This window comes from Prinia subflava, chromosome 4 (genome assembly GCF_021018805.1).
Source record: "Prinia subflava isolate CZ2003 ecotype Zambia chromosome 4, Cam_Psub_1.2, whole genome shotgun sequence".
Lineage (NCBI taxonomy): Eukaryota > Metazoa > Chordata > Aves > Passeriformes > Cisticolidae > Prinia > Prinia subflava.
In genome coordinates, this window is record NC_086250.1 from 15,510,899 (window position 1) to 15,533,283 (window position 22,385).

Here is a 22,385-nt window from a genome sequence, read left to right on the forward strand (position 1 = left end):
TCAACAGCTTACATGTGAGTGCCACATAAAGCAGCAGTCACACCCCCCTTAAGAGATAACTTAAAGGATGTTGGGGCTTGCCCAGCTGATGAGTGAGCAACCCAGTCAGCTGTGAAAAAGGTCTCAGACACAAGGAGGAAACTTGACCTTGTTTTTTAGCTGCTTCCACCAGCTATAATACAGATGAATTCAAATCTTGGTCCACCAGTGAAAATATTTGCATAATGTGGAACTCATTTTTCTCATTAAAGTTACCATGTTAGTTTTAATGAGCATTTTAAGTAGTAAATATTAGAAGTTATCATCAAAGTCTCCAATAACAGATTTGTTTCAATAAATAGGTCTCCATTCTTTTTTTTCTTTTCTTTTCTTAAAGAGAGACTAAAAGTAGGAGTAAAGGGGAGAAGAATAAAAATGTACTGTTTGAAAATTTGGAGCTTCTTTTGTAATGAATATGATAACTTAGACATTGGTTTTATTCTGCTGACTTTTTTTTTCAACAGCCTGAGTTAGAGGTCCTAGTTCACCTGGGAACCTAGATAAAAATAAGCAATGTGTTAAAGTGCCCTGGGAGACAGAGAGTATATTTTTAAACCTATTTAGAGCATATTTTTAAACCTTGCTGCTACTTAAGCAAGGAGAATGGAGAGAGACCTGGGACACACCAGAGGATAGCAGTTGATGGATGGGTAAAGTTTGTACTGTATCTGTCATCTAGTAAATGCTGAACAAAAAGGAAAAAAAAGACTTCATAACTTATGAGGGAAGAGCCCAAAATTGCATGAAAGAACTTCATACTGAAATAATTTACTTGTTATGCCTCCAAGGCAGAATGCTGCAGCAATCTGCTATTCTAACAGCAGCAATAAAGTTGGAGATGGTTTGTTCACAGATAAATCCCATGCTTCCTCCTTAGTTGATGTAAAATTTAAGGAGTATCTGCTAAAAGCCCCAGGTCTCAGCAACTATGCTGTATGGAGCAGCCTTAGTTGAAGTTCTTTGAAAATACATTCACTAATCAGCAGTAATTACTAATAGAGGAGTTAGTCCTGTCCTTACAAAGCTGAGATGCAAGCTGCCCTGAGAGCCCAGGCACTGAGTCCAGATACAAGGCACTGAGCAAGCTGAATTAGGTGGTTTAGGAACCAATAAAAACCTTGTCATAACAGAAAACTTTGCCCTGGATTTTTCCTTTCAGGATGTTTGAAGCCTAGTTGCCATCATGAGTTGCGTATAAAAATTGGAATTTTTATTCCTAAAGCATGCAAGCACTCTAAGAAAAAGGCATATAATGCCACTTATATACAGAGCTCACCTTTAATATTGCACATCTAAGCCTCTGCTTACAAAGTGCAAAAATAAGAGGAAATAACAGCCTGAACAGTGTGCTTAAACTTCATTCTCTGTATAAATGCCATGGTTCAGAATGTACTGCAAGAAAAGAACAACAAGTTTTACCTGTTCTTGAGGAGTTTACTGGATTCCCACACCCAGAGGTATTCTGTTTATTGTTGCTGAGCTGTCAGATCAATGACAGCCTCTGGGCATCGGTGAAATCTTCTGTGAATGAGGTGTCCTTCAAAACAAGCAGTTTTCTCTGGCATCAGCCACAAGAACTAAATTAACCTCACCTTTTCCATCTCAAACACATAGGGACAACTCCATTCCTATACAAATACAAATATCCCCCTCAGATCATTTTCCAGGGACAACCCAAGCCACTTCCTCAGCAAAGCATTGAAGCTCTCAAGTATGTGAAATGATGATGTGCCCTTCAAAGGGGGAACGAGGAGATGCACCAAGCACTAGTCTGGCTTCTTCTCTGGAAACATTGATCATATATATATATATAGTGATGTGAATTGAAAGTACCTGTTCCACATAAAGTCCTTTATTTTGTTGCTTGCCTGGTAAACTGCTTTTGATAGCTGTTGAACCAACTTGATATCAAAAGGCATGAATGCTCTGCAGCATTCACAAGCATTCAGACTGCAATATTGCAATATGCACAGCAGGTTCAGGAGTTGGCTGGGTGTTACTTTCCCTTCAAGATTAAATAACTATCAACTTATCAAGAGGGTTTTTTTTTTCTTTTTCTTTTTTTGAGATTTACTGTTTCTGACAGACAAATGTAGATTAAATATATTCAGCAACTCTCACACATATCTATTTTAGGAGCTTCCTCATGCAAATATACCTCAAGGGCACTCTTTTGCCAAGAGATCACCTAGGTTGTTTCTGGAAAGGTGTGGAATCTATTCAAGCACACCAAATTTCAGTGTTTCAATAGACCTGTGTGTTTGAGTGTATCTATACCAATTTGTGTGCAAGGGTTATAATAAGAATGTCCTTCATAATGGGGGGGGGGGGGGGGGGGAAGCTAAGTATTGAAAGTTAAGAAGAACCAACAGTAAAATTATAATTTTTAGTCTAGCCTCTCATTTCTAGAAGATGCTCTGCATTGGGACAGAGAGAAAGGGTCTAATATTGAAATTAAATTACAATCTCAATGATAGTCTAATGTTTATGTCCAGAAGAAGTCACCTTGCTTCAAAAGTAACTCAGCCTGTGTTGGCAACAGCAATTTTTGACCCAGCCTTAGTGCTCGCAAAGACTTCATCTGGCTGAAATGCTCAGATGCCCTCAGATGCCATCTACATATTGGCAACAGAGGGTAGCTCTAAAAATCAGTGCACCTTTGTTTTTTTTTCTTCTCAGAAGTATTAAAAACCACACAGGATAATTACAACAGTTCTGCAACCCAGGCAGAATGCTGGACCTGCCTGAGCCATTCTCTCACTTGAAAGTGACACACCATTTACAAGTTTCATTTGGCTGGGGGCTTTAATTTACTACATTTCAACATTCTGCTGAAGCTGTAGCTTTGTTTCCCACTGCACAGGCCCATCCCATGCCAAGTGAGGGCCAGATGCAGAGATAACACTGAGCAGAATTTATTTGGCAACTCACCCCCACAGTCCTGGAAGGAGGCATTCAGGTGCCAAGCTTAGACAGAAGCTCCTGCTACATTTTGACTGTTGCCTTTACAGCACATCTGATTTAAAAGTGAGGCCCCATGCCAAAAGCTAACTGTGGAAAAGTGAGAAAGCAGCATACTTACAACATTAATTTTAAATGCACTCTGCATGGACAAGAGCAATGATTGATCTATCAACTGTCTCTGCAAATTCACCCTGCACCTGAAAGAATACAGAGGCAGAAAAGCAACTGTTTCTCCCTCACATTGCAAAGGAGAATTAGAAGGGCAAATGGCTCAGGTAAACTAGAACAGCTGGTTCTTCTAGCCCAGTTTAGGCAAGGAATCCCTTCTTAGAAACAGTCCCTTCGTATCTCAGAGTTAATGATAAAAGCACATTCTTCCAAAACACTTCTGCCAGAATCAGAAGAAAAATACAAGAACACATGGCCAAGGACAGTCTGCCTGCCAGGGAGGACAGGATCCAACAGCTCTTTTTAAGAACTGTTTGAAGATTCTGACTGCAAACTGTCAGTTCATATTCAGAATTTATTAAGGCTTATGAAAATGTAGTTTCTTTAATGACACTACTAAAACCATCTTCTAAGCATTCAAAAAAACCTACATTTCTAGCTTAGCTGAAATGGAAGAAGCTTAATTAGAACAACTAGACTTTCAGACAGAGCATAACATTTGGTATTTCAGCTCTGTAGTTTTATAGCTCTGCAGAAATTACCTTGCAGAAGCTGAGATCTGCTCAGATTTCTCCTTAAGTTAATATGCTTCCTTTCACAGGGAATGCTTTACCTCGTGTTTATGCTAATAAAATGATTCCTCATTATTTCACCTGTATTGTAAATCTTCTTCCATTTCTAAATTACCAACAGAAAAAATTATTCCAGCAAGGCCTGCAGCGTGTCCAGCTAAGCAACCATCAAGAGAAGTTTGAACTGTGCTAATTTGAGTGGCTGAACTGTTTTTTTGTTCATCTTGTACAGCATCAGAATTGGCCAAGTCAAAAGCACTAGACCCTCTCCAACTTCTCCCATGGACTCACTGCTCTAAGAGAATGAAAAATCCAATATGAATAATCTCACTGGATAAAGGAGATGGATGAAACAAGACAGATTGGATGGAAAATAAGTTAATCACTAATCTAATAAAATACATATTGCAGTTGTTAGGGTTTGGTAGAACACATTCTAGAATGAGTAAATTACCATAATCTCTGGAGATAACAAGTTATCTCCAGCAGAAGTGGTGAGGTTCCAAAGGGCCACAGGATGGTAAGCACAGGACTTATCATTAGAGAGAGAAAAAAGCAGGTCAGTAATGTAGAGATCAATCAAACCTACTTGACCTCTGGGATGAAATATTAATCTCTACTCTGACAATAAATAAGGACAGTCTGAAAGTGGCTCATTTATTGCCTGCTAAAGATTTACTAGATGTCACCCCGATTTGAAAAATGCTTCTCCCCTTGAAACTTAGCAATGGGAAGATTTCCTGTTTCACCCTCACCACTGCATCTTCTCACAAACTCAACCAAAGACTGGCATCAAGCAGAAAGATGGCCTGTGATGTAAGGTGAGATTTAATTGACTTTGTACTGAACTGAAAGAGAAAAAAAAAAAGGATGAAACCAAAGAGTGATAGCCTCAAGGTATTATGAACCACCAGCTAATTGCACTTAGAAGGTCTTTGTAAAGAACACCTTTCCAGTCTGATACCCTTAATGACTAGTTTTCAACTAGTTGCTAGTGGCCAGTACTTGCAATGTTTCCTTTGTGAGGTTAATCAACACAGAATCATTCAGCAGCTTTGTGGAGCACTTAGAAGCTCAAATCTTGCTAAAAGATATATACTGTGGAAAGTAAAGGTAGGCAGCCATCACAGCTGGCTGCATCATACAGGACATAGAAATCTTATTGTTCAGTCTGGATGTCATTGCAGGCCCAGAGCGTGGTTTTGTATTAGTTTAAACCAACTTAAATGGCTGCTTTTCCTCCCTCATGACTTTACTTTCCCTCTGCCCACCCTTGCATCAGTTCTGGCATTTATTTGGCCCCTGCTTCTGTATTTTTCACCTTTGCTGAGGCCCCTTTGAGCCTGTAGCTGTACAGCCAGTTTTCCTGGGTGTCAGGGCAGGGCAGGCACACACAGCCGGGACAGGCTGAGGCTCTGCCTGCAGATGCCCCTGCACATTTCACTTGGGCACGTCACCAGCCTTGGCTGTGACTCTGGCAAACATCACCTGATGGGCACCTTACTCTTCAGAGGAGAGAGACTCTTGCTGCCATCCTCAGGAGAAATCAAGACCACAATGACCGTAACTGGAGCTCTTGGATATCCTCTTTCTTGCTATTATTTCATGCAATTGATTGATATCAAGTGCCTTTCAGTCAGGCTGCCAAGTCCCATCACAGGTCTCCAGGCAGTCAGATCACTGCCACACCTTCAGGTCAGGGCTTTCAAGGAAAGATAGAGTGAGCCAGATCCCGTGAAACCTGGTGCTAGCTGATCAGAAGAGAAGCACTCCAGGAAAAAAGTCTCCAGTGTTTGCACGCATGCCCGTCATGCCTGGCCATCACTCTCCGTTCATGCAGTGAGCCAGGAGAGTGGGTGTCAGCCTTTTGTGTTAGTCTGGAAAGGGCTTCTCCTTTTCCTCTTTCCTTCAGAGGACAAGAGTCATCCTTTTCAAGTCTTCTCTTGCTCAAAGCCATTTGACTCAGGTCCCAGATCTGCACCTCCTCCCTAGGGAAATGAGAAAAACCAGCAGCTTTGTTGCTCACACTGCGTCATGATCATGGATGATGTTAATTGCCCCCAAAGCAATTAATTTCAGGAAGCATTCTCTTGCCCACTGAGTCAGGAACACAACCACTACATAAGACAAAGATACACATCATAGCCCATTATTTCACTAATCTCAGAGGAGCTGCAGTGGCATGTCTTGCATGTGACTCACAAACCCACATTGTTTGGATTCTACCTGGTAACCTAAAGCCTTGGTTCTGGAATGCTGTCCAAGGATTCTCCTCTGGATTAGCTGAGAGTTTGCATCCTGGAAAGCTGCAGCCTCAGACCCCTACAGGGTTCAGCATCTCGGTCACAGGCAGAGCACGCACTGATAGCAGTCAGTCCATAAGAGCCAACAGATTTGGGGAAGGTGCTGTCTGACTGGAATGAGGTTTGAGAAAAGTGGAGGTGCCCAGGTAAAAAGCTGACCTTGTAAAGGAGGGACGTTAACAACTGACAGGACTCACTGGGATAGTTTCTGTGGAGAAACATGGAACAATGTATGGATATTTAACAAAAGGAAGCGTTGTGGCAGGCTGCTTTCCCCTCACCTCTACCTGCCAGTTAGGAGAAAAGCTGGAATTCTGCTGCTCAAACTGCCACTAACTGTGCTACCAGACCTTCCTGCTGCCTCCTCAGTCTTCATGAGCAAGCCTTAGAGGAAGGAAACAGAAAAAGCATCCAAGTGGGAGTGTGCTGCAGCTGTGCAGGTTTCAGCTGCTCCAGATGTGCATGGGAATAGGGCTGTAGGTGTCCAAGTGCCATCTCAGGAAGGTGCTCTCCTTGCTCCAAGGCTGCTGGGTGCAGAGGAGGTAAAAGCTCAGGGCAGGGTCATGTTGACACATTTGCTCTGTGCCTTGTGTGCTCAGCCAGGAACTGACTCAGGCAGTTTCACTCCTTGTGCGTCCTTCGTCTGTGGCTGTGATTTAGCCCTGCAAACCACAGCTGGCCAACTGAACTCCAGACTGGAAAGGCACACCCAGCCTCAATTTTGGTTTAAATGGATTGCTCTGTTTTTTTCACAGGTAATTTCCACTGCAAGTATCTCCAGTGCATTACTGCAGCCACAGAGAAATCAATGAATCCCTGTGAATTCCCAGCTGTAGAGGAAACCACCCTGCAAGCAGAGGAGAGTGTGGCCCCTCTCCTGCCAGCCCCAGCCCACAGCTGGCACAGCCCTTCCCTGCTGCTGGGACAGGCCCACGATATTTGCTGGAAACCAGCCCAGGGCAGCAACAAAGGGAAGGCGCTGGCCTCTGCCTGGGAAATGCCAGCACAGCCCCTCTGTGACTGACCTGGCACTGCCTGGGAAGGGCCAGCACAGCCCCTCTGTGACTGACCTGGCACTGCCAAACAAGTGCCAGCACAGCCCCTCTGTGACTGACCTGGCACTGCCTGGGAAGGGCCAGCACAGCCCCTCTGTGACTGACCTGGCACTGCCTGGGAAGGGCCAGCACAGCCCCTCTGTGACTGACCTGGCACTGCCCGGGAAGGGCCAGCACAGCCCCTCTGTGACTGACCTGGCACTGCCCGGGAAGGGCCAGCACAGCCCCTCTGTGACTGACCTGGCACTGCCTGGGAAGGGCCAGCACAGCCCCTCTGTGACTGACCTGGCACTGCCCGGGAAGGGCCAGCACAGCCCCTCTGTGACTGACCTGGCACTGCCCAGGGAGTGCCAGCACAGCCCCTCTGTGACTGACCTGGCACTGCCACAGCAGGCAGGCTGAGGGCTCAGGAAGGGAAATTATTTCCACAGAGACACTGATGCCAGGACTCAGCCTTGCTGCTGGGGCCTTGCACTGCTGCCACCTCACTGACCGTGGCAGGATGGCTGCAGCAAAGAGGGTGGAAAGGGCCAAGTGTGGGGACAGAAAAATGGAGCTCACTAAAGCCTCCTGCTCTGCTGGGCCCTGTCTCCCCAGCAGCCAGGCTGCAGAGGAGGCACAGCTTCAAAAACCCTGAAAAAGTTTCAATTAAGAGTTAGTAGGAAATAAAAACCATCTCATTTTAAGGAGGGGTGGAAAAAATGGCATTTTGAACTGAACATAGTATTTCCTCCTTCTGGATTTTACTTTTTCTCTTTGTTTTACCAAAAGCAAAGGGAAGTGGAAGACCCAAATAAATAAAATGCATCAGAGACCCACAGAAGTCCCCAGTGACCTCAGAGGTGGGAGATCCCCAGTTAACCCTGTGCCCCTCACCTACCCAGAGAGCTCACAGAGCACACACCAGCATCCCTCCCTAGGACCAGCCAATCTCCCTTTCATAGATGGTACCACAAATATTTAGGCACAAGGTAACAAAACACCCCAGGACCACACGGTTCCAGAGCACTGGTTGGAGGGATCAGGCAGCCCAAGTCCTGTTCCTGTGAACTCCTCCCATGAAGGTGCAACATAACTCTTCTGGGAGCAATCTGCCAGGAGCAATCAATGGGAATTCCTGCATTGCTGAATATCAGATTTCCAGAGCTAATGGCTCCTTCCCATGCCTCATCCCAGGAAACACTCAAGGCCAGGCTGCATGGGGCTTGCAGCAATCTGATCTAGCTGAAGATACCTGCTTATTGCAGTGGGATTGGACTAAATGACCTTTAAAAGGTCCCTTCCAACCCAAATCAATCTGTGATTCTCATTAAATCCTTTTGGTTAAAAAAGTTCTAATAATCCCACCCTTTCTTTTAAATCCTAAAGGTGGACTCATGTTTTCCTAATCACCAACGTATTAATCATTTTTCCAGGAATTTTGCAAGAGGAGATTTTGCAACATAAAGCAGATTTAGTTAACATAAGCTGGGGCCATGAGCATTTTGACATCAAGATTAGTAGCCTTGACAAAACAGAATTAAACTATTAAAAGCATTTAGGGTGTGGATGTAACATGAAACATATTTAGGAAATCAAACCCAACAGGCTATCACATTACAAAGTAAAAAGAGCCTTCTTTTGGAATCTTGTAGGGCTCCTGATTCTGATAAGAAGGCATCCAAGTAAAACAAGAAGAATCCTGAGAGTAAAATCAATGTATACCCATCAAAGGTTAAGAACTATTGCCTGCAGTTGCATGTGCAAGCACTCCTCTTTCAGCTGTGAAAAGAATCATTTAAAAAAAATTAAAAGCCTGATGGACTAAACACACTTTTAACCAAATGCTCTTATTCCTTTTCATCACACACCACCTTTGATAGATGAAATTCCTCCATGACAGGCCTATTGGATGGTGTTCAGCAACTGAGACTCTGTGGGGAAACAGAAAAAGTTGTTGGGGCCAGAGAAGCTGCTGTTGGAACGTGCTCTTGTTTCCTACAAAAGAAGCATGCACAAATGACGAGAGGAAGGAGTTAAGCCAGAAAAAGTCACTTTTGACCCAGTTGCTGTATTTAACTTGCAATATTACTGCTGAGAAAGTAAAAGCAGTTCAACTACAAACTCCTTCATGCATATATATTATTTATTTATATTGGGAAACCGGTGCAGACAAGTTTGCTTGGGCTCAAGCTGTGGAAAAGAAGTAGCTGAACAGCTACTGGGAAGGGCATCACTCCCAGCACCAATGTTGTGATGTCTTCAGAGACAAGATAAATAAATCACAGGAATGCTGAGAAAAAAAATAAAAAAATAAAAAAAATAAAAAAAATAAAGAAAGGCGGATAGCAATGAAGCTATAAAATGCTGAGGAATGCTGAGAAAAAAAAAAAAAAAAAAAAAAAAAAAAAGGTGGATAGCTAAGCAGGGAGTGCCTGATTAGCACTCCAGCACTGTGAGAGGAGAGCTTGAGGCTGGGCCCTTCACCAGCAGTCCTGAGGTAATGCATTTATGGTGCTTAAAGGATAATACTCATGGGGGTCACCCAGACAGGAGACCTGGAAAGAAGCAAAGTGCTAAAATGAAAACCTCACATTCCATTAAGAAATCTGTCTCTGCAGTTGCTCCCTCTGTGCCTCGGACTGAACTGCATTTCTGTGTTTTTGCCAAGTAGCTTTACCTGTATCATATATCTTTGGGTTTAGCCAAAGGGGAAGTAATAAATTGGAGCATATAGAACAAGATAATAAAATGCAGAAGTTTTATACTGCTGTCCCATCAGCCTGAGAAAATATATGAGATCTTGGCTCTAGCAATGATCAAGAAACACATTAAGCAGCATTAATGCCTCTCAAGTGCTTTCTTGAAAAACAACTTCTCTTATCTTAGCCCCAAAGTTACCTCTGTTCCTTGCAAATTTCTGCCTTAATCCCAGGAGAAGGATGGCTATGATCTCAGTAGTAAAAAATTATTTGCAGAGATAACAAACCTATTCTAACTAAAATGACTGATGGACCCACTAATCCCAAAGGGAGGAAACTCACAGAACTTAAATTTCCCCTTTTATTCATTTTTATGCATCTCTTCAGCAGTTCAGCCCACATTAGCAGAGACAGTGGGGTCACAACAGGTTCAAGACACAACAGGTTCCATACCTGAACAAGGATTTTGTGCTTTAAAATCTTTTTCCTATCTGGATTACAGGAGGAAACATGATCTGCATAACCAATGCTTCTAAAACTGGTTTTATATGCAGCCCAATAAATGATTTATCTATCTTTGACTTAATCAAAGAGTTATTTCCACCAAGAGCTAGCCTCTGCCTCTTCTGGTTGAAATGTCTGGGTATAACATCCTGCCAGGAGGTCTGTTCAAATCACAGCCAAAATTTCAGCCATATAGGCACAGGCAGGCATTGAGTGAGAGTCACAGATGTGATTTGTGTCAGGGGAGGGGCACTGTGAGTGTGCCAGAGCTCACTTGATAGAAGCTGATGTAGTGCCCTGCCAGCATGAACCAGCTGAGAAACTGCTGCCGGCTCTGACCCCCAGCACACCTTAGCCCTCATGGCCCAGCACAAGGACTGTGGAAGCCCAAAAAGAGCAGCCTTAGGCCTTTTACAATTCAGTGTGCACATACAGCCTGTCCTGAAAACCTGTCACAAAAAAAGAGCAAGCCCTTCTCAGGCAGGGCACCCCACCGGCTCTGTTGGTTCCTCTCAATTGTTCCCCAAACTGGTCTCCATTTATTGCAAGGAACTGGCTGGCAGGTCAGGGTTCCCAGCACTGACTCTGCCATCCTGTAAAAATCACATTCCTATACAGCTTAGACCAGGAGATCCATAGTTTCAATACAATAAAAGTAAAATTCCAGGTTTTACTCTCTCAAGGCCTGTGTGAAACCAAGCACACAGCAGTAAAAAGACTGTTTGCATGGGGCTAATACACATACCATACACAATGTTGAAAATTGATATAGATTTAATTTGCCTTTTTTGCTGTACTTGAGAAACAGTAATGGGACACCCCCCAGGGCTAATTTAATATAGTTTTGTGAACGAAGCATCTGCTTCACATCTCCAAGCAAATGAGTTTGAAGTCTTATACAGAGTGGATTGCATTAACCTTTCTAATTATTTTTCTCCTGAGAAAGCACTTCCAGATTTCTCCTGACAAAACATATTTCACTCCTGAAGTGTATTTACTGCCAATAATTAAAATAAAAACAGAGCTAATGCACACACGCTTTTGTAAAACAGGCAGCCCAACAGCAGAACCACAAATGCTAAAGAGCCTTACAGCTCCATAAAGCCTTGGAGCAGCCTGTAAACACAGCTGATAACAAATTCCATCCAGCACAAAATACATGCTAGCTAAGGATTAAATAACCAAACCCCTGGAAGTTAAGATCCGACACCAGGAGTGTGTTTAGTACTCTCATTTAAAGTCCTATGTTTGTGTTAAATGCAGAGTCTTGACATGCTCCAGCAGAATGTGTCTGTGCATTCCAGCACGGCAAAGGATCAGTATTTAACATCAAAACAACCGCAGGAACATCCACGGGGTCTTTAAATGACAAACAACAGAACGTGTGCCCTCCCTTTCTCTCCCTCCCCCAAATTGTGCACAGCTCTGTGTGAAGTTATTCCACAGGGCAGCTGAGACACTGGATGGTGTCTTCCTGTGATAAATAGGCACATTTATTGAGAACTCAGCACATTCGTAAAAATGAAATGAACTGGAGCAAAAGTGCAGTGAATCACCAGTGGCTGGTCCCTTTGAAGGGAAATGGAAATCGGAGATGCCACACTAGAAAGGATCACCTTTCCTCTGCCTCTGTCAATGCCACTTGCAATTTTAGCTCATATCTACAAAGGAAAAATTCTTTCATAATGGCTGCATTGAGCTGATATACAATGGAAAATTGCTGATTTGATTCCATTTAAAAGAAACATGGAATTATTTTGGACTAGGCACAATAGCATTAAGTTCTGCTTTAACTCGGTATAATTACAACTGGCCATTCATATGCTGAACTGACATCAAAGAACAATTTATTTTGAGTAATAGCCCATAATTCACCCTAACATATGCAATTAGAAATGAAATTTAATATATGCCCAGGCTATTGAGAGAGAATGGGAAGTGCAGACTTTTGAATTCATACTGTGTAGGAACTGCTTAATAGTATGACAGCTAAAGATTAATCACCCATCATAGTGCAAAAGATCAGGTAATATTAAACAACCAAACAAAAATCGAGCTGCTGAGCACAAAGGAAACACATTGTAAACACAGTGGAAATTATACATGCCAAAGCTCAGTTAATTGCTGGTATAACTATTATGGGAAGAAAAAGGAAAAATATAAAAAAGGGATTTGGGCCTCTGTGCAGGATGTGGTAGTCCCAAGGACAGGCTGAGGCTCTGCCTCGGTTAGAAGTGGCCATCCAGCCTCCCAGGACTGCAGCCCTGGAGCAGGAGCCTCCCACCAGGGTGGGAAGCAGCAGGATGGCACATCCCAGCCCCACTGAGCAGCTGCCCGGCTGCAGAAGCCTCCAGTGAGTCCTGAGGGGTCTCAGCTGAACCAGTGGCAATTGCCTGGGCTGCAGTCATCCCCTGGGGAGGCCCTCCAGGGCTCCTGGACCTGCCCTGCTGCAGCTTTTCACATGTCATGGCTAACACTGTGACACGTCCTCATTTCTCCAGCTAAACCCTTCCCCCCCTTGGTCTTTCTCCCCACCAGTATTTGCACATAGTGGTCATCGTTTTTTAGGTAAGCACTAAAGGATCACACTATAATGTACCAGGCAGGCAGCAAAAATAATAAATAATCTGAAAATGCTGACATGGAAATCTCTCTGTAAACTGGAAAGGGTGAGTGGAGTACAAATGTGCAAAAAGCAAAAAGGCTTTCAACTGCTAAATTGCTGTCTGATGAAAAAATCTGCTGCCTGTGAAATACAGTGACTTATCTGCCTCAAACAAAATAAATGAAGTAGAAATGTCACTGTGATAAAACATCTATATAGTGTAGCACATGAGAAACAGGTACAACTCATGGCTCCCCACCTTTCTAAGCACTTTGTCCCTGTAGCTGCTGCACATTTTCTTGAGCTGGTGTCTCACTGAAGCTTTTGTAACTGATTGACAGTCTAATAATTCTGATTGCATTTAATGGATTTGCCACTTACCTTTGAATGGCTGCATTTAAATCTTTTTTATCCTGATCATTTCTCAATGTATTCTGTGATTCTGCCTTGCTATGCAAGCCTCACATCAACTAAAACTGGCCTTCAAGAAGAAAGCATGGGGTACCTTTTGTGCCCTGAGACAAAAATGCTGTTTTACTGAGGCATCCAGCAAGGGACTACAGTGAACAGAAAGATTTCCCTTTGGGTTTAAATGTTGGCTTTGGGGTTTTTTTGACTTGGCTCTTCTGCACTCTTCCCATTCTCCAGATCTGAACTTGTTGGTTCCCAGGACTTGTCAACAGCTCAAGCTAAAACACTACCTTGTGGAGAGCATGTCCATTTCCTGCAGCTGGGAAGAGAGCTTTTCTGAGGCTTTTGTGACAGGAGATATGCGATGGAAAGTGCCAAAGAACCAAATGCAGTAAGTCACAAGAGGTAAAAAGGAGGAATTAAAATGTTTGTCAGTCCCTAGTACATACCTCAATATATTTTGGAGGTAACCAGCAGTTGCTCTGGATTACTGAGCTTTCCCAAAGTACCATCAAAGAAGTTGCCAAAGCTGCCTGTGTTTAGTGTAGTGACCACACTTCTGGGTCTTTTGGTTTGGGTTGTTTCAAAAAATTGACCTCTGAAGTTGCCTCTGCTCTTCCTCTTTATTCAAATGCATTTGACCAAATGTCAGCACACCATGATCTAATTCTGTGGAAGACAGATAGCAAGAGCCAGCTGCATTAGTTTTGGCCAGCTGGGAAAGTCTCCAACAGCCAGGGTGACTTCTCTGTGTTTTGGTCTTCCCTCTTCACTTGAGTTTCTGTGAACTTTAACAGGACTACAGAGCTGTACTCATGCATATGTATATACACATTCATCTTATATGCACTTTTAAATTAGTCCCATATATGTGTGTAGAGGTATAACCTGTTATACAATCATAACTTATACACTAGTATATAGTATAGATTATATAGCAATCATGGTTAACCCTAATAAATGTTAATAAAGATCTACTGGTTGTACATAAACACAATATCAAGGCCACACATGCAAGAGGCTCCTTTACCCATCACTGTTAATGAAACTGCTATTTATAGAAAATATGTTTGTTTGTGTGCTCATGATAAAGACTGAGTAATGAATTCCTCAGGGTTATTTCAGGTTCACACACACACAAAAAAAATTTGAAGTGCTTACACAGCTGCACCTGGACTTCTTCCCTTCTGTTTGGCAGCCAGGAGTTATCCTGGGCTCTGAAACAGCTTGTCTTGTTTAACATTAATGTTAAGCAATGTAAACAGCTAACAATATCCCAGAGTTAGCCATAATGCTAAGATACAGCACCTAGGAACCCTCACTCTCCTTATTTGCAACGATAATTAGACAATTGTAGACAGAGATGTACAAGGCCATTGTTCACCTGGTTTTTAGGTCACTAGAGTCCCACAGAAATAAGAAAGACTGACTATTGCCAGATCCATTTCAACAGGTTGAGAAAATCTCTAAGTCTTCATTACCCAAATCATGACTGAGCAGCTTCAATCTCCATGGACATCTCCCAGCCTGCAGCTGCAAACCCTGCCACTTAACATCTCTGGGGACAATATCTCACAGACATACTTTCAGCTGATAATGAGAATGAGCATTAGGCTGATCTAACCCCCTTTAGCAGACACTGCGTCCAGTGCACTCCTGGTATGGATTGAATCACCATGGAGAAGCTGGTATTTCATGCTGCTCTTCCCTCTCTGCTGGTTTGGCCTGCCCAACATTGTAATTTCACAGCTAAAACAACACTTCTGGGCTGATAGACACTTCACCCAGACTCTCACTGCAGCTCACAGCCAGCAAAGTCACTGCTTCTTAGAAAGTTCAGGATTCTGGGCTATCTCCAATGTCACACAGGAGAGCTGACGTGTCCTTGCAGCGTTAATAACCCCAGCTGCAATGCAGCTCTGACATTGTGGACAGCTGCAGGCAGGGGACAAATAGCTGCCTTTCAAGGGTGAGGGGTGAGATTTAGGAACAGGCTCATGCTGAGAGCTGCAGGTGACAGTCGGCACTTTTCAGAAAGACAGAAAATAAAGTCCACCTTTCTGAGACACGTGTCATCCCCAGACATCCTGGTAGACCTGCCTTTCCAAGATATAACCCTGTAGTGCCACATTAGGCTGCCCCAGGAGAAGGGACAAGCAGGGGCCTGAGGAGAGCCCCCCATCCAACACATCCCTGCCACTCCAGGTACATCAAGGGGTGAGCCAGGACCAGGGGGTTCAACAGGAGCAAAAGGAGGCCAGGCAGGGTTACCCCTGTAAAGTAGCCAGGACAGGTGTCCTGGACTGAGCTGTAACAGGACCCTGGACCTGGGATAAGGTGGGGAGACTCCAAGGCACACTGGACAGGGCAGTGAGGGCTTGTTTCTTCATATTCAGTGCTGCTTTACTTTGTATTTAAACTACAGATGCATTTGGGCACAGGACAAAGTTACTCTCCCTGTTTGCAGATGGATCTTGTAACAAAGCGTTTCTGGTAACAGAAGGAACGAATGTTTTTTCTCTTAGTGAATCCTGCTTTAGAAAAAAGGGTTTCTGCTCCTCCTGAATTCCATGCAGCCTGACAATTCCATGATGCCTGAGAAGCCAGACTAGATATGATAGCACCTCAATACTCAGCAAATCTCTAAACATGATTAGGTTGGAGTGCTCTGAAACGTCTTTGGGAACTCCTCAACAACCATTCACTAAGCAACTACTTGCCCACATTGTTTATAGGTATTTCAAACAGCACCAATCTTAATGTTGATCTGTAAAGGATTCCCGTTGGTAATCCCCCTCCATTGTGAAAAACAAACATTTTTCTCTATCTTTTATCAGTATTTGCAGCCTGCCTTATCATGTATTTAAAGAAGTCTGTAACATGTTGGGGAAACTCCCACAGGCCTAGAAGATTTCAGGCAGAATCCCACTCTATAACTCCCCCTTATCACATAACAATACACAAGATATGAACAGCCTGAACCGAGTGCATTGACCAGTGATTCCTGGCAAGAAAGAGCACGCTTCTCCCTTTCAGGAACAGAGCAGGAATATAAATTATTAGCTTTCAGACCACAAACCCATCAAATTAATCATCCACGAACATCAGTAACAGCTATTTATACACACACACACATATATATGGAAAATAACCACCAAGCCAATGAATACTGACACTGTTGTCTGTGTCAGGGAACATCATTTCATGTCTTGCTTAAGTGGTCACCAGGTTCCTTCTCTTTGGCTGGAATACATACTAAACACCTTCAATCAGAATGAAAAATGAGCAATACAACAAATGTTCAGTATCCATTTCAAGGTAAACCTGAGAAAAACAAACTACATGATAAGAGAAGACAGAGTGCTTTATTTTTCCAGAAGAAAAGTATATGGTGTGTGGCCTCTCTCTGTAGCACTCTATTTTCAGGCTAGTGGTCACATTCTGTTCCTGTTTTCCTTTCAAATTCGTCCTTCCCAGAGGCACATGCTATTCTCTACAGTCACAGCTGTCAGGGTAATGTCCAAAACCCATGGATTAATAGAAGTGTGCAATTACCTTTGTCATTTGACACTGCAGAACCGTTTAGGTGGACAGAAATACTACCCTATGAACACTGAGTTGGGTTGTCCTTCTGCTGGTACAATCAGTCACTTGTTATCCCTGAAAAATGGCTCCCTGTGGGATCTGTGTCCAGCATCGTGCCCACAAGCTGGTGATTGTAACTGGAGAAAGCTACAAGGGAAAAGCAGTAGCCATCCAGTTCCTCAAACATCATGTCCCAAAGCTCACTTTCGTTTCTTCAGTCACCAGCCAGCTCCTCAAAGCTCTTTGTTTATGTAACCTGCCAGGAGCATGGCCTGAGGCTGCGAAGTATCAGAGCAAGAAAGCTGAGATGTGCATGCAAACAACCTCAAGAAAGAGAAGAGGCTTTGGGGATCTGCATGTTTTCTCAGGAGAAATCTGTTGTTATCAGCTTTGAAGACAAAGTTCGCTTATCAACTGTCAAAGCAAGCTGCTCAATGTTAACAGATAGGGGTAGAGAAGCTTTTGAAAGGCACCTAGGCTGTGGTGTATCTGCTCCTGCCAAATACAGGTCTCCATTTCTGCAGTTTCTGTCAACTGTTAAATATCATGGTCAGCACTGTGCAGAGGGCAAATCAATCAAATCAGTTTCCTTCAAGCTTTAATTCCTGTGAATCTTGAATTCTGAGGAGACAAGGGCACACATGTGCCAGTGCCCCTGGTCCAGCAAAGTACCCAAACCGAGAGGGGCCATCACTGCCTATGCAGAAGAGCTTTTGTTATTTGAAATACAAGGCAGTCCCAGCACCCGTGCCCACAGCACTTCTGACAGACTGAACACCCAACTCGCAGGCAGAATTTTATCTCAAATCTTTCTTAGGGAAGTTCCCTCCTCAAAAGTTATTTACTCTTTTGAGGGTTCATACTGTGTTCCTCTCCTTACATTGCTATTTACTTACTAAACCACAAACTTGTATGTACTTGAAAGACATATTTGCTAACAGACTTCACAGTGCACTGTCTATTGAAAGTAAAATTTCCTATAAAGTACTCAGAGGAAAACTGTTTCAGAGGAAAAGACAGTAGCAGCTGTCGGCACTTTCATGTGAAATAACAAAATGCACATCCATAATTTCTCTATGTTCAAATAAATACTGTGGTGAATATAGTGACATGAGACATCTGCCAAGTCCACAATTCCTTTCTTATGCTAGAAGTCTTTTTGTTTGTCTGGATGAGAAAACAGAGAACTTCGCCTTCTGAAAAGCTGTAGCACTGACTGCTACTGAAAGAGCTAATGTCAAAATAGAAAATGTCTTAAAATACTTTCTCCATTACAGTGGGTGGAAAACTAGTCCTTGAAAGTACAGAGATATTATTACTTTCCCTAATGCCTGAAAATGACAAGAAAGGATGAAAAAGACTGGAAATCAACTATTTCCACCTGACACCAGTGTTGAATGCTCTTATAAGGCAGAAAAACAAGCATCAGCCATGCTGAGAAGTGACTCAAAAACCTGGATGAAAAAGGCAGACTTTACTGTTGTGAAGCAATCACGTCTGGGAATTCCACACATTTGAGGTGTCCAGGCTTCCTTGGCCTTCAGGAAGGTCAGAAGTTAAAGCCAGGAGAAAACTAAGAGTGGAAACGCTCCATGTTACCAGTGCATCCCTCTTATTAAGATATTTTGCTTTTAACAGCAGCCGAGCTCCTCACATAACATCCCCCATCCACCACAGAGCCACTTAAATAAAGATATCAATTATTAGCCACATAAAGGCTCCCATCACTGATCCAGAAAATCAGCTTAGTCTCCCTTGGCTTTTGCATGAAGTCAATTACACAGATGTGGAGCATGTATTACACACTGGCAGAGAAAGCCAAACTCCGCAGAAACACTGTAAATATATTTACTTAGCTAATGCCCCAAAGCTTACCCGGCGCGAATGCTACAAATACCACTAAAATTCAGCATATCAAGCTCTTGTATTGCCACCTCGTGGCTGATGCACGTATAACTTGGCTTTACCGGGAGCAGATCAGGAATTCCTTCCATTGCATAAGAAGGGAATAAATGCTGACATAAATAGAAGCAGAGTTTTACACTGAGTTACATTTAATAGTGATACTTTGCAATGGAGTGAGGATCTTCTCTGAAGTAAGAATATGAATCAAATACTAGGTGAAAACTCAGGCATGAGGTGGAAACTTAAGCAAACAACTCATCCATGGTGTGTCAGCTCTGCAGTCACCCCTCAGCCTGGCACTCTTGATGATGGGACACAAAAGACAACGGTGCCACTAATAAGTAATTTCACAATTATTCCAGTTAAGTAACCCGTCTGGGAAATTCCTGTAATAGTTTCCAAGGCCCCTGGGTGATGTGATATTCAATGGACATAGCGTTGTGGTTTATAGGAAATGTTACCTTTCTTGGAGAATTAGATTCCACAATACTATAAGGGTTGACTTTGATTATGTCTGCATCTACTTGAGAATAATGAAGGACAAAGGAGTCATGGACCCAGGGAAGAACAAGGAGGAAAATACAAGTGGAGGGGTGTCTACTACTGGAAGTGACATCAACCACTGTCCAGAGAACTGTGGGGGTGCTCCCCAGGCTCCACCCAGGCCTTTCATACCAGCATTTTATATTTACTTTAATTCTGCATAGCAGTTCCCTGAACTCTCCAAGTAATTTCCTTCAAACCACCAGGAAGTTTATACACCTGCAGGGAGTTTCAGCTTTCATATTTATTTTTACATTCTGAACGTAAAATGGTTTTCTCCTTTCCATCAGCATCATCCAGAATACTAAGTCAGACAGCCAGAATAAAGGATTCATTCTGAACAACTGAATTAGAAAAAGAAACATCCTTATTCTCATTATTATCTCTTGTTAGTTCTTGTTCTAATTTGTGTTATTTTTCCAAGTACATTGCCACAAAAATAATGATCCTTTAATGACTATTCTATTTATCATAATGGAAGCTAAGCCTTTATTATCAGTTCTGGATTTCTTCTGTGAAAATGCTTTCAAAATGTCTGAAAATCATTTACTTACAAAGCTAAGATAAATTGCTTTATGATTTATAGGAAGACAATCAAATACAAAGATTGATGATTTATAATGGAAAGACTAAGCACCTTAATCATCTCTAACTGTATCCACATTTCTTCTACTTGGGCTTAGCCTGTCTCCTAATGGGATTTAGTCCCGAACACTTCCTACTTTCCCTGGTTACGTTGCTGGTATCCCATTATACAGCCAGGAGAGATCACACTTGGCTCTGCCCTAATCTTTTAAGTGAATGGCTCTCAGAACAAATGATTTGACCATTACAGTATGGCAGGGTTGTGAAATAGTCACGGAAGTTTTCTCAGTTATGCCACAAGCAAATACTTTGTTAGTGAGTGATACCAACCCATAAGCTTTGGGGGAAAGATGCCATGTTCCTATACACTTTGTGTAATTATTTAAATTTCATAGGAGATGCAGAACTTCCCAAGACTTTCATCTTATTTGAAAATTAAATCTCTGCATGACTGTTTGTGGAGAACGGAGAGATTTTGGACTTTGGACACTATCACATCTAAAAAAAGCTGTGTAAAAAAGAATTGCTGAAAGCTAACAAGCCACAAATAACATTCTCACAATAGCATTTTAAAAATAAAGACGTGTTTTCATAGTTGATTCCTGGGTTTGGGGTTGTCTTAGAAAAAGCCAGTATTGAAACTGAATTCCATGGAGTCTAAAGTCAAGGACAAAAGCAGCTGTCGGCATCACAGTCTGCAAACCCCTGGGTCAATGTAAAATCAGCAAAGTTCTTTAAGAGGGAAAAATATGAATGTATATTCCATATGAATTGGTCTGGTGCTTGAAGGATGGATACTAAATTTCAATCTAAAACAAGATCAATATAGCAAAAAGACCAATTAAAAACAGCAAGGCACCTATCAGAGGACATATAAAGAGGTCCATGAAAAAGAAACAAAATTAAACCAATTACAGCAGAGAAAGACAGAATAAAGGAACACACAAGCACCAAATATCTCTGGGTGGAGAGAGACAAGGAAACAGGCAACTTTTTCAGCCGAAAAAGATGACAAGATTAAAAAAATAGATATACTGAAAAATAAGATCAAATGAAATAAAATAAATGTGAGGGAGGGTGACAAACCACATCAAAGGAAAACTACTTGTTCAAATGCTTTGACTAATCCAAGAGATAAAAGCTTCAGAGGGATTAAGGACTTATTTAAAGAAAATAACCACTGCCTTCTTGCCTACAGCCACCACAGTTAGCCATGACTACTCCTTAGATGGACATTGAAAGCAAATGCTTTTCCCACCCCGAGGCCTCATAAAGAAACAAAACCCTCAGAGTACAGCATAAGCAATAATAAGAAAAGAGTGTATTGGTATGAGGTGTGCTTCGGGAAAGGAGTGGGCACAACCAGAGCATCTGCCATCACCAGGTGATTACCCAACACTAGGGAATTTACTGGAGAGGGGCTAGGAGAGGTGGATTCCAAAGCTCGTGTTGCTGTTGTGGAGCTTTATGCTGGCTCACCATCCCAGCAGCCACAGACTGTCCCTGTGAAATGGAAGCAGAAGTACAGGAGACATGAATAAGAAATAAAATGGCAAAAATTAGCTTTGTAACAGAATTTACTGGTTCATTGCAAAGGGAGGCATGCTAACACAACACAGCATCTCAGATGTCTTTCACCAGTTCCACCACCCTTCTCTGGACATGCTCCAGCACCTCTTTTGTGTCACAAAGGGCCCAAACCTGGACACAGGATTTGAGGTGTGGCCTCACCAGTGTTGAGTAGAGGGACAATCACTGCCCTGGTCCTGCTGGCCCCACTACTGCTGACACAGGCCAGGATGCCATTGGGCTCCTTGGCTACTTGGGCCCACGGCTGGCTCATGTTCATCCTCAACCAGCAGCCCCAGGCTGATTTTTCCCCAGGCAGCTTTCCAGTCACTCTTGTCTCAGCCTGTAGCATTGCAGGGAGTTGTTGTGAGCCAACAAGGGAAGAAAGAGTAAGGGATTTTCTGAAGTCAGTTGCCCCCTCCAGCACAAAGGAATTGAACCATCTGCTCCAGCCAGGCATTTACCTGAACCTACAGCATGTAAGAACTTGCCATGGTCACTGTTTTTGCTAGCACTTAAATGTGCTAGAGAATAGGAATTTCAGCTGAGTGTGGAAGTGTGCAAGGAGAACATTACCAGGCCATTTATAAGATAATGGCTATTTTTTGGGACCTAGTGTGTCAGAACTAGATACTCTCTTCTTGTTGATATTATTCAGAGAGTTAATAATTTAAACTTTCTTAAGTCTTTACAGTATTTCCATTTATTAATCTTCACATTGTATTATCACCTCTACATTACTTCTAACACAGAATGGCAAAGATTTTGACAATGTCTATAAAGTGCTTGCCATTGTCTCAAAGGTAACAAGGTTTTTAGCACCAGGAAATGACCGAGCCCCTTTTCCACCAGACTGCCACAGCTCCTCACATATGATGGAGTGGCTTGGACATTTC